The following is a 13,596-nucleotide window of genomic DNA, read 5'->3' as shown; positions in this document are numbered from 1 at the left end:
GAGGCGGCTGAATGCCTCCCTCTGAGCGCGCGCCGTGCGCCCCGGTCACCCATGTATGCCCCTCTCTCCGCCCCACATCGCCACCGCCAGGGTAGCTCTGTGCGGGCCGAGGGGACCCAGGGGGGTGTCGGCAAACGTTGGTGCGGAGGAGAGCCGGCGATCCGGGCGGCGGCTGGTGGGAGCGTGTACGGAGGCGCCCCCTGCCCCCTCTGCCGGCCGCTCTCCCTCGGTCTAGATGTCAGCCGCGAGCTCCGAGCCAGCGAGAGCGAGCCAGAGAGGGAGCGGCGGCGGGCGGCGGGCGGCGGGCGGCAGGGAGGAGAGGAGGCGAGGCGAGGGAGGGAGGAAGGGAAGCAGGGAGGGCGGGAGGGAGGAGAGGAGGACCCAGAGAGCGCCAGGCAGCTGGAGTTTTTGCAGCGCTTGGCCGGGCTTCAATGCACAGCAGCAGCGAGCCGCGGCGGCAGCAGGCAGCCCGGGAGCTCCGGCGGCGGCCGAGCCAGCGGCGGCCCCGCTCCCTGCCCCCTGCAAACTTTGCGAGCAGCCCGCCCGGGGGGCCGGGGGCGCGCCCGGGAGGCCCGGCTCGGCCCGCGGCCGAGCTCTCCGCCGCCGCAGCGCCAGACGCCGCCGCCACCACCGCCGCAGCCCCGCGCCTCCCCGGGGAGCAGTCGGCGGCTCCCGCGGCCCCCCAGCCCCGGCCCCAGGGCACTGCCCGGCGAGTCCCTCGGCAAGGGTGGGGGCTGCTGCGGCGCGGCCGGCCGCGGGCTGCCGGGGGGCGGCCGCCGCTACCCGGAGAGGCGCGCAGAGGCGCCGAGAGCGCTCCCCGGCGGGTCCCCCGCGCACTCGCCGCGCCCGGGCAGCGGCCCGACCGGGCGAGCATGGGCGGCGCGGAGTGACGCCGCTGTGCCCGCTTGGCATCAAGGACATTCAGCCCGCGGGGGTGGGGAAGAAGGGGGGCAGCCCCGCGTCGCCACCGCAGCCCCCGAGAGCCGCCGCCGCTGCTCGGGCTCCGGGGTTGGGTGGAGAAAAGGGGTGTTCGGAATCGATCCCCATTTTCCGACCTTTTTGTTGGACATTACGCCCACCTTGGACGCCGCAAGAGGACCTGTCAAGCCCCGCAGGCTCTGATTCGGCGCCCTCCGCTTTCCTCGGCTGCTGCCGGCTTCCCTGTGCCTCGGTGGAGTATTTGCGTTCGGGGCTGGGGCTGGAGGAGGCAGCCACACGCGCGCACACGCACACGTTCAGAGGAGGGCGAGAGGCAGCGGCATAGGCTCCATCTGCAGTGTCAATGCGGCGCTCCCGCTGAAGGAGGGAAACGCGGCGCGTCCAGGTAAGGAGCTGGCCGGCCGGGGACAGCGGCCGGGCGGGCGGCGAGGGCAGCGCGGTCGGAGAGACCCTGGCCGGCCTGGGAGTCCTCGGTGTCCCGGAGCCAGCCCGCGGCACACGCACACGCACACACGCAGGCACACACACAGATCCACACCGGCACACACGGCGCTCGCGCACCTGCCCACGTCCCACCTGGACGCCCGCGGAGGTGCAGCGGCCGGAGCAGGGATTTCCCGGGTATGTTCTCCTCTCACGCTCCCGGACTGAGACTTCTCTTTCCCGGGACTTTCGGGGTGGGAGTCTGTGTATTCCCAGCTCTGCCTCCCGCCCGGGGAGGTTGAGGGAGCAATTTTTCAGCTCCTAGCCCCTTTCGTCCCTAGCTGGGCTTTAAAACAGGAAAAGTCCTGAGAGGTCTCCGGAGACCCACCCAGTGTCATCGCGGTCCCGTGGCCTTTGGACACCCTGGGATTTCAACGGGAGACGGACCCACAGATATTCGGATGCATATCTGGAGAGAGTGGTGGCCCAGCGCCCGGGGAGGAGGCCACATAGGCGGTTGGGGCTGCAGTTCTGCAGGGCGAAGCATATGAAACAGACACTGCGTTTCCCCAGTAAGAGGCAGCACAAACGCCTTTCTGAAGCGTGGCACTGCTTCGCCGGGAATGCGCCGAGATTTCAGGCAGAAAGCGGCTTAAAGCATCGCCGCGTATGTTGCTTGTCTAGGGAAGGTACGGGGGTCAGATCCTCCTTAAAAGGTATGACCTTATTCACAGCCTCAGTGCCTGCTTAGCAGCAAGCAGACAGGACTTGGAGACACAGGACTTGGGTCCCCTCTCACCTCCCTACCCTTCTTGGGCACATGGGGCTGCCTTTCCCGGTGCCTCCGGCTGGCGAACACCTGTCACATGCCTTTGGTGGTGTGTGTCTGAGAAAGAGAACTAGAAAGGGGAAGCACGAGGGATATAGTCCTCCAAAAGAGGAGGCTCCCCTCCCTCACGACCGCGGCGGCAGTGCCCACTGGAGAAGGCAAGGCATTCGTGGGTCTGCCAGCGTCCCCCAGAGCCCAAGGCTGCTCTGATTGTAGAATCACTCCCCAGAAGCCCGTGATTTAAGGTCCTATTTCCCGAAAGCATTTTCATTCTTGTTCTCTCTGGCTGGAATTTCACAGGCTGCTCATTTTAACTTTTTCTGGAGGAGGTAGGAAGTGGCTGGGGTTCTAAGAGGCTTTTCCATAGTTCCTTTCTTGGGGTCTAAGAGCAACTAATTTAGGGTCTCAGTTGTCATAGGGAGAAGAACATGAGATCCAAATCAAATTCGGAATTGAATATACATGTACAAGCTCCTGTGTTTCTGGTGCTGTCACTTTGAGGTAGCTTTCTAGGCAACCTGATCATATCATTCTCCCACAAAACTGAATAAGCTTGTACCCTCTGTCCAAGATCATGTGTTCAGAGTATCCCACAGATCCACCAGTGGAAAAAATATGTTAGGAGCCTTCCAGAACATGATGGAAGAGAAGCAAACATTCTTTTGAACAAGGAGGCCTCAGTGCTAGGCTCAGAATTTGGGTTGTTTTTGTAAATCCTGAAGATAGGGGCTGAATGAAAGGGCTTTTTCAGCACCCTGACTCCGCTATTTCCAAACTTTTTTCAGCTCCTGCAAAGGTCTCTGGCTAGGCTGGGGAGAAGTGCAGATGCCCCGGGAGGGAGATTGTATTCCCGCTGTGTGCTGTGTGAGCTGCCCTTTGATTGATTGAAAAGCATAGATGGAATAAAGCAAATCTCTCACAATGGAGAGACCCCAGTAGGGGGAAGAAACCTTATTTGCTTTTTAAGAATGGTGGGTGTGTGCACACACACACCCAAGATATATACACATATGCGTTCTCAGATTCTGGCTAAATGTGGTCAGCTCCCCTCCCCCCCATGTGTGACAATGGGGTCCACCTCTGTCTTCCGGGCTGTGGAAGAAATGGAACATTTCTCCCCACATGCCCCTTGAGGGCGTGGACAGGCAGATCCCACCTACGCGTACAGCAGCACATGGTTTGCAAAAGAAATAATGAGCTCCAGCAACAGCGGGTGCCTCCCAGGTAAACAGTCCCTCACGGGACCTGGAAGAGGCAAAGGGATAGGGTACAGGATCTTCCTGAAATGTCTGTGTCTTCCCTGTAGACCTCCACTCCTTTCTCTGCTTTCCTCCCTACCCTCTTTCCTTTCTCATGTATTTGCAGCCTCAGGATCCATCATTTTAATGCAAAGCTAGTATCATTATGCTGGTTATAAGCTAAACATCTGGGTTCAAAAAATCTCTGCACTTTCTGCACTTAGCATTAGGTACCAATTTGGTTTCTAGGACAAGGCAGGCATTAATTAACATCTCTGTAAAGTGGAGTATACATCACGTTTTCCTGGCTGTCCTGCCCAGCCCTGGAGCATGCCACACTGTCATTTACCCTCTCTGCCACTCTTCTGTGCCCTTCCTTTTAAGTTATCTGACGTCTTTCTCACTGGGAAGGGAGTCACGCTAGAAAAACCCCAGCCATGAATGCTTCTTTTCAGCAGACCCTCGCTGCCTGGTAGACGGTGCTTAAGGCAGCTCTCCTGTAAGCACTAGGCATGGGTCACCTACAAGCTGCTCCTGCTTACCCAATCATGCCTGCCGGGGCTCTTGTCTGTCCTCCCAGGACTTCCTCCTGGATGCCCACTGGGACACTGCAGACATTTCTGGAGGACTCCAAGGCAGTCAACTTGTTTCCTTTCTCCTTCTCTGTGCCTTTCTGTCGCCTGCTGCTGCTACTCCCTGCAGACAGGGAAATCTGCATGGCAGAGTCTGCCTACATACACTTGGCCTTGGGATCCTTTTCATCACAATGAGGGCTGCTGGGAATGAAGTGGGGGCTTTCTAGGATGGCAGCAGTCCTGAAGTGGGAGAGAGCTAAAGGGGCTGGGTCATTAACCACTCTTGATTCATAGTTATCATCAGGCTTTGATGCAAAGAATTCACAGTGGATCTCTCTCCTCCTAGCCAGCTAGGGGGCATTTCTTAGCTGCTTCTCCCCATCCTCACCTAGAGAAGGCATACGCAGACAATGCACATCAGAGACCTGTTGGAGCGGCTCTGTGGTGGGTTACAAGGGGGCGGCAGCAATACAGAAAACACGACCATGATCTTGGCTGTCATTAGACTATGCAACAGATGTGCCAGCATCTCCCCTCTTCTTATTTGTGTCCAGCGCTACCCAATGTGAAACTGGCTCAGACCCTGGGCTATTGAGTAGGTTCATTTCCCTCTCTTGACACCTCCCTTCCTCTTCCTCCAACCCCCACTCCTCCACCCCTACCGCTTGCTAATCTACCTCTTGGCTTTGTGCGCACATCCGCCAGCCCATTTGCCCTCAAATTTGCGGCACTCCAAGAAATCAATATAACATGAATTTAACAACAGCTGGATGATTAAGTGTTATTTATATTTAAGAGCGGCATTTTAAAAAGATGTCTCACTAATAAATCAAACGGCTGTTTGGGAGTTGCACATGATTAGGGTAATTGGCCTATAGGCTCTATTGAGCTATGCTTGGTCCACACAGGGCCCTGTGGACAGGACACTGTCTCTTTAAAAGCTGCAAGCTCCACTGCTCCCTCCCCAGACTCTTACCTGATCCCCTCTAGCTGCCCAGACTTTTTCTTTCTTCTTTCATGTTGTCTTCGCTGCCCAGGCTGTACCATTCAAGTTGCGGTAGGAAGGTGGAGCCCACAGGGAGACTGAAGCGGGCTCTGCTGCTAAGTGGTAAGAGATGGATCTTAAAACGAAAGGCAGGCAGGGGTCCTGATTCCCCTGGAACAAGAGCCCAGGCCTTGTTCCTGAAGGAAGAGGCTGCTTTCCTGCATGGTATGGAGCAGCCTGGAAGAAGAGCTTCCTGAGTCCCTGTGTGAGTCTGTGTATGCCCCCACACACTTGTCCAGTCCTGTGGCATCAGCCTCCCAAGGGAAGAGACTGTGAGGATATTAGTATTGGTTTCAGTTCTTGTAAAAACAATGGAATGGTAGATGATAATTAATGATGATGGTGGCCAATATTTATTGAGCACTCATTTGGTTTAGGTACCATTTAAGTAGTTTGCCTCATAACAACCCAGATAGGCTATTACAGTCCCTATTTCCTCCAGGAGGAAACTGAGATGCAGGAGGTTAAAGACTTTGTCCCAGATCACACAGCCACTTAGTGATGGAGCCAAGTCTCACTTGTGAGCAATCTGACCTTTCTCCTCATCACTGTGCTGGTTTCCTCCTTAGAATATATGTGCTCACTGTACTGCTGCCCCCTTGGGAGGTTTATGGGTGAGTGCTTGGGAGGAAGTTTAGAATATCTGGTCCCTAGTGTCTTGCACTACCTCTGTGATGCCAGGCAAATGTACTTATTCACTGAGCCTCAATTTCCCCATTCATCAAGGGGGATGAGTCTTCTCCTTGGCTGTTGGTAGGTTATAAAATTGCATGGATCATTCTAGCAGAGTGCTCAGGTCCTGAGGGTATCTGTTACCTCATTTGGCAATTCCCATTTTCTCCCAGGAAAAAATGAGTGAATGAATGAATGAGTGAAGTCCCCATCTTTACTTTAGACTCTATGAGGCTCCAATTCTGATGGGAGTATAGTTCTCCCTGATGACTGCTTCAAATTGCTAGCATTGTGGAAACAACACTTCCTCATTTCATCTTTAAAATAGCTGTGCAAGGTAGGTATTGTTTATTCCCATTTTGATAGCATAGAAACTAAGGCTGAGAAGAGAGTTTAGATGAGATGTCCAAGGCCCCAGGTTGCTAAGGGATGGATGGTTTTTTCACTCTTGGGCAAAGATTCTTACCATTACACCACTCACGGTAGGTACTTGACACTTGTTCATTCATTCATTTATTACTCCTAGAGTTTCTGACTTCAGGATCCAGAAGCAGGGAAGAAATCTGTGCCTGGGGACATCATGCCATGCTGGGTGCCTGGATCCTATGGTGGTTGCAGCAGAGACTCATCGCGTGTTGGTGCCAATGGACCATGTCAGGAGATAGTCATCCTGTAGCACTTAGAGGAATTTTGATAGGTCCCCATTTGCGTGAAGAAAATAATTCAGATCTGAGATGGTGCAGGCTAAGGCAAGGCATTAGGAATTACATCCTAATGCAAAAAGTGTGGGTGTGAATCCCTGAAGGAGCCCATGGGCCTGGTTGGGTTCTGTCCCACTCCAAAGCCAGGGCTAAGTTCAGTCCCTCTGGTCTGAACATTTTAGGAAAAAGCCACAAGTGAGGCACTTTGGTTACTTGCCTTTTTTTCCCCCCCTTTTCTCCAAAAGACAAACTTTTATTCTATGCATTATTTCTTTGACTTCTCTACACTGTGAGGTGAGTGAAAGTTCTGTCCAACTTGAGGTGGCTAGAAGGGGTGCACTTGGAATTTCATCACCTCCCCTCTGAGGCAGCAGTAGGAATGAGTGGATAAAACATTGGGAGGTAAAGTCCTGTGCAAACTGAAACCAGCAGGTGTTGGCGAGATCTTAGGCATCCTCTCTTTTCCTTCTAAGCTTGGATCTTCCCCTCCCCCTCTATGGTGTTTCCTCCATGAACCAGGATTCGCAACAGCAAATTGGATTTTGGGATGTTTTGTCACTCCGACACAAAACAGATCACTAGCTAAGAGGATAGTCTCTGCAGTCAATGCGCTGAACACAGCCTCGCTGAATCAATTCCCAAGGTCTTACAGGGTAGAGTATTTTCATTATGAAGTATGAGGAGAGAAGCAGTGGAGGAAGAGGTCACTGGAAATTTAGGAAAGGAAAACCATGGCAGTTGAAAGGCTTTCCTGGTCTTCGCTCAAGATCAGTTCCTTATCTGACATACTCACTGAACTCTTCTCGAATGAGCACAGCTGGATTTCCCTTTTGGTAGTGTGGAGGCTCAAACTAGAAGGTGAACCAATCATTCCTTGGCTTTGACCCAGAGGCCAAGAGGAAAGAAGTAAGCAAGCCATAGCTGGTGGATTGCTTCCGTTCTTGTGGCGGGGTTAGAGAGTGACAGGAGACAGTAGCAGACGTCAGGATGTGCAACTGAAGCAGCCTGCCTGGAATGTCAGCTAATGTTGCTAGAGTCAGTTGGAGTTCATTTTCTTCCTCTCCATCTCAGACCTGCTTTCCTGAAAGTAATACTTAAAATAGACCAGAGTTTCCCAAAGTACATTCTGCGGGGGAGTGAATAGGCATTACATACAAAAAAGTTTCCGCAGCCAAGTAAGTTTGCAAAACCCTGGGTGTAAAGCAAAGCTAAAGATACTCCTTGCTGCAGGACTTCTCAGAGCCTTTAATACACTCACATGGATTGTGAAATCACAAAAGTAGATAAACTGTGTAGTGGACCTGGAATCCACTGAGAAACACTGGACTAAGACAAGTACTTTCCTATGACTACTCTCAAATGTGAATAAAAGGGTGGCTTCTACAGTGAAAATTTCCACTGAACTTTTGCGTTACGTAAACCAAGCACTGGATTCTGGTGATTGTGTGAGCAATAGATTCTCAAGCAAAATTGTGCCAGATAGGTAGAGAGTCCACCTCTGGCCTCAGCATTTGCTCAGCCTTCTTCAGAGCCTATCCTGCCCCTTGTCTTTCCAAGGAAAGAGACAGCTACTTAGGCACGTGTCCATTTTCTTAGGTTCCTAGATGATTCCAATATGTCCCCTTGCTTAAAAACCTCTGTTGTGGAAAAAGCTAGGCTTTGGATACAAATAGATGTAGATAACTCTAACTAAAGCATCTTAGGAAAAATCATTTTATGTTTCAGTTTATTGTTTATAAAATGAGGAGGTTAGTCTAGATCGGTGATTAAACATATTTTAATATGTATACAGTGAAAGTCTTTGCTCCAGTGAAATTTTATATGGAATTCCAGTGCACAGAACAGATGCAAGCAGGACTATTCTTGTCAAAGCTATGGAGAGCCTGGGCCTTGCCCCCCTGCCTGTCTGTCCTTCACTCCAGTCACAGCCTGGGTTCCCTAGAAAGTAGAGCTCAAGGCAGAAGCTATGTGTTGCCACTTTATTGAGGGGTAGGATCCCAGGGGAGCAAAAGTGAAGCAAAGGAGGAGTGGTAGGGAAGGAAGGAGAACAAACAGTGTGTTGCCAAGCTGGCCCTGCCTTCCCAGTGAAAAGCAGCTGGTGGCTCAGTCACTCAGGAGGTATCCAGGGAAGCCTCGTGTGAACACTATGTCTCAGAATAGTCTGTGGTGGTGAGGCACAGCCAGCGGTTAATCCACGGGTCCTTTTGGTCTGCTGTAGCTCACTGGTCACAAGTCACCCCACGAGGCATGAGTCAACTCCCCTCACTTTGGGGTTGGGAATTCCAGGTCAAGGTAGAGCCTCTGTGGGTCAGGCCCTGGGGCTGGGGCTTCCTTGGCTCTCCCTGCAGAAGGTATGTCAGGGTTACCCCTGCAGGAGCCCAGCCTTTGCCTCTGAAGGAAGAAAAGACAGCAAGAACTTTAGGATCAGAGGAACGGCAGAAAGCATCACTGGGGCCTCTTGTCCATTAGATACTGACTCTGTCTTCCTCCCTAAATACACATGCTTGCCCCTAACTACTGACTGATGTGAGCAACTCACTGACTTAGAGACGTGGGTCTGCGTTAGGGCATCTGCCTGAGAGTTGCGGCTCCTAGAGGGTAGGGTCAGCCTCTGCTTCAAGCAGTGTCTTGTTTAATCAAGAGCTCAATTCATGCTTTTTAATAATGGTGCCAAAAAGCTGCTCCTGGCAGTGGCAATGATAACAAGTGTTCAACAGGAAAATGGCTGCAGTTCAGAATTGGGGTGGGGTGGTGTGATGTCAGGTGGGACTCAGCAGATTTGGGCAGATACATAAATTGGGAGTCTGGGATAACGGTTTCCATGCAAAGAACATGAAGTTCTTCAGAACAGAGTCATGGCAGGACAGGGCAGGATACTCCAATTAGGAGCCCCAGAATTCACGAGTCTATGTCAACACTAATCAACTACACTATTATCCCATTTAAACCCCAAATAGAAACCACATTAAGAATGCGTGCCAGTCCGATTTCTGGAGAGTTTTCTAATGTTTTGGGGCTTACTAAACAACAGCCAGCCTATCGCATAGTGGTGTGTGACTATCTCAGGGATGGCACGGCTGTTGGGAAGCAGGTAGAGGTCGTAATGACCTCTGCCACCCTCCTAGTTTTAAGAAATAATGAAAGCATTGAAATATAATGCAACAGGGGATATTTCTGCATAAAATATTTCCTGTAAGTCATTGCTTCTAGCTAGTCCTGCCCCTCATCAACGTTTTTTACTACTCTTGTGCTTTGAAGGCCCTTTAGGGTCAGGCTGGGGAGAGGACTGATGGTCATGCTGTGCTTGTGACCTCTTTCCCTGCTCCCTTGTCCATTAGATACTGACCCTGTCTTCCTCCCTAAATGCACTTGCCCCTAACCACTGATTGATGTGAGCAAATCACTGACCTAGAGACGTGGGCCTGCGTTAGGGTGTCTGCCTGAGAGTTGCAGCTCCCAGAAGGTAGGGTCAGCCCCTGCTTCAAGCAGTTTTTTGTTTCATCAGTAACTCAATTCATGCTTTTTAATAATGGTGAAGAAGCTGCTACTGGCAGTGGCAATGAAAACAATGGGAATCATGTATTTCATTATGTTTTAGGTTGAGAGGGATCATTTCTTACTTCTTTTATACTCAGTGCCCAACCAAGAGCCTGTCTTACTGGAAGCAATTGATAAATATTTGCTGTAAAAATAGAAGGAATAAATGGAGCAGGATAAGGTGGAGAAGAATGACCTTAAAAATATCAAGACTAGGGAAGTGTGAAGCAGACTAATATGGTGGGTTCTTGCTCTGCAGCAGAGACAGAGAAGGGATCACATCAAGTCAGACTGACTGGCTATTCCAGAGGATTCAGATGAATCCAGATGGGTAGAGGCTGAGCCCCTCAGTTACCCTCCAGCACCCTGGATCATAGTGGTTGGGGACAGGTAGGTACAGTGGTCTTGCACATGGATGCACATGGAATTAAATTATTTCTCTCTGTGTAAAACTCACTATGGGTTTAGGCGCTGATAGATTGGGGGGGAAGACCAAGCTGAACTTAGCAGAACATTCCAAAGACTAGTCTATAAAATCCTCCATGGAAAGAGCATTCTGTGACCAAGTAAGTTTTGCAAGTATCCTCTCTTTTGTCCTCTTCAGGAGATGCACAAAGGCGAATTAAAGGTGAAGAAGACCTGTTATTGGGAAACCTATTTATTCTTCACCCACTGCTTTTCAGGTTATTGGGCCATGGGGATCCCTTTGTGTGGGTGTATTTAAGCCTATTGTTGTCTCCTGGAAAGAGGGTTCCATAGAAAGGCATTTTGGGAGATGGTGACCTTCAACTGGAAGCTTTCAAGTTTTGGTTTACTTCAGAGGTGAAAAAACCAGAAGAATGAATTCACTGTACTGATAAAATAGGGACTTGTAGGGACTTGTGACCCCAACTTTCAGAAGCACCGCCTGCCTCTTGTCCTTGTCATTTGCTTTTGAGGGTCCCAGAAATGACTGCGAATTCTTACAAAACTTTAGCAACCATGGCCTTGTGATCTGCCTTCAGGTGTATATTTCATAAAGAAACAATTTCGAGAAGTGTGAATGCCACTCTGATGGGTTTGTGGACATGTTTCCCACAAGTGGCACTTTTTGGTTGCACATAACAGATCAAGATGGATGTTTGCAAAATATGTGAGTAATGACATTCACCTTCTTAATTTTTTTTTCTCCAACTATACTTCTTGAATAAGAGGCTTCAATATAACTGACGAAGATAAATGTTCTTTATCAAATTAACAAAGGAAGCTTGAGTTATTAAGACACATCTCCCTAAACTTAGGACGGTTGAAACAAATTTTCTCTTGGGAAGAGAAAACTTTGCCATCCAAGAAAAGGCTGAGGATTTCTAATTAGACTGTAAATCCATGGTTTCCACCACTGGGTAGTGACCTGGAGAGTGAAGTTAGGCATTTCCCATGGAAAGCATTTTCACTGCCTGGCATTCGTCTCACATGGGTAATGATTGTATGTGTGTGTGTGTGTGTGACAGAGAGAGTGTGGGAGTGTGTGTGTGGGTTGGGGTAAAAGGGGGTACCCTTTCAGTGGTATTTGGGTTTGAATCACTTGGGGACACTGTCTGGTAATTCATGTGCCTAATTATAGAGCCCCCCATGCTTGGTGCAGGCACGGTGCTCCTTTCCAGAGTGAATAACAGTTGCTAACACACACTAACAAAATTCCCCTGACGCCCATTCATAAAGCATTGCACTGGTGATTCTATCAGCATTAAACCGTTTGGTGACTGAGCTTAGAATTATAGGAATTGGAGAAATGAATTAGCAGTAAATCAAGTCCCAGCTGAGTTCGAACCCAACTACAGTGAGTTTTAAATTAAAAATATCTTGCTATGATGAAGCAGTTGTAAGTCAAGTACTGGAGCTCTGTCACTCTTGACTTTGGAGAAGTGTGGCAGCCACCCTTTGAAAGGAAAACCCTGACAACAGCTTGTATTGATTCCCAGCCATGCTGGGAAATTGCCACTTCATTTCTTCTTCATAAACTGTTGGCTTTCATTTTTATTTTTATTTTATTTTTTTTTCAAAAAAAGGAATCCTATTTGCAGGGATACAGCAGAGCTTTGGGAGGAAGACAGGTGGGAGAGGGCTCAGGCCCACGGGGGACTATTCATGGCATTCTCTTTGGTCCTCAGAAATAATCATGCAGAAGGGGAATCTGGGTTTGCGGGTGTCATGTGGTTTTTTTCCCTGCTTGGACCATATTTGATTCTTCTTTCTGGAGGATCTGTACAAAAAACAACAAAGAGAACACTTCAAGGAAGCTGCAAGACTGTCGCGTTGCAGTGACAATTGTGGTGTAATAGGAAATCATTTATGTAAGTTATGGTGCCCTCCGAATGGAGCTTGTCAGAAATGTGGCTATGGTTTTTCCAGGCCTATTTTTGTTTCCTCCTGCAAAGTAATCCTGAGGTTTTCATTTTCAGAGCAATTGAAGAAGTATTATGTACTGGCCAGGGAATACGGAGACCGAGCTTCTAATCCTAGGTCTGCTGAATGTCTTTCAGCAAGTCCCCTCTCTGGGCTAGGCCTCAGTTTCTCCTCTTTAAAGCCAGGAATAAACCCTTGCTGTTTCCCACCTGCAGCCCAGGAGTTGAGGATGAATGTGGCCTTGCATATTAAAGGGTTGGGTGAGCATCAGAAGAAAGAGTCTATTTACACACAAGGTCAAAGAAAATCAAGACAAAGAGAATGAAAACTGAGCTTAGGCCTCTCATCACACCTTTGCCAGTTCCCATGTGTTTGCTGATCTGGTGAGGAGGTGTAAGTGATAAAAACCACATGCAGAGGGTCAGAAAGGAGAATGCAGTAGGGATGGCAGGAGACAGTGGCAGGGGGTGGTCAGTGCAGGAGTCCAGAGGCCTGGGTCCCCGGGGGGATCTCCATCCTGGTAGTAGTAGGTTCAACTGGGGACTGCAGAAAAAGAAAAGGGTTCATAAGATCCCTAGATGCCTACATTTCACCAAGCTCCATGCACATATATTTGCATATTTTAGTAAGAGAGGTTGATATGATGTTATGAAATATTTAATCAATTAATTGATCAAGGAATCAGTCAATTCAAGCAATATTTATTGAGTGCCTACTATGTGCTAGTAGAATTTGTGCAGAGATGAAAGACCTACTTCTGCCAGTAGGGAGTTCACGGCTTAGTGTGGCCACAACATACGTGGGAATAGAGAATTTTCATGCAATGTGGCAGGAAGTGAGATTGGGGCATGAAGAGGGTGCTCTGGGAATAGGAAGAGGGGCACCCATCCAGTTATGAAAAGCAGGACATGAAGAAGGGCTCCTGGAGAAGGAGGAGGAGGAGGAGAAGGAGGAGGAGGAGAAGAAGGAGCAGGGGGAGGAAAAGGAGGAGAAGGAGGAGGAGAAGGAGGAGGAGGAGAAGGAGGAGGACAAGGAAAAGGAGGAGAAGGAGGAGGAGAAGGAGGAGGAGGAGCAGAAGGAGGAGGAGCAGAAGAAGGAGGAGAAGGAGGAGGAGGAAGAGGAGGAAGAGGAGAACGAGGAGGAGGAGGAAGAGGAGGAGGAGGAAGAGGACAAGGAGGAGGAGGGAGAGGAGGAGGAGGAAGAGGAGGAGAAGGAGGAGGAGGAGAAGGAGGAGGAGGAGAAGGAGGAGGAG

The 13,596-nt window shown here is 50.1% G+C and overlaps 1 protein-coding gene across 2 annotated transcripts in view; it reads left to right on the top strand.

Moving 5' to 3' along the window:
* Positions 1-753: 753 nt before the first annotated feature.
* The window catches only part of PLXNA4 (plexin A4), a 452,610-nt gene continuing 439,767 nt past the window's right edge, over positions 754-13,596 (top strand). For both annotated transcript variants that reach the window (XM_054559822.2, XM_024249841.3), the window contains exon 1: positions 754-1,324. The gene's annotated coding sequence lies outside the window, so the exon portion shown is untranslated. The remainder of the gene's footprint in view (positions 1,325-13,596) is intronic.

The sequence above is a fragment of the Pongo abelii genome, chromosome 6 (genome assembly GCF_028885655.2).
Source record: "Pongo abelii isolate AG06213 chromosome 6, NHGRI_mPonAbe1-v2.0_pri, whole genome shotgun sequence".
Classification (NCBI taxonomy): Eukaryota; Metazoa; Chordata; class Mammalia; order Primates; family Hominidae; genus Pongo; species Pongo abelii.
The sequence above is the reverse complement of the archived record's forward strand: the minus strand, read 5'-3'. Positions and strand labels throughout refer to the sequence as shown.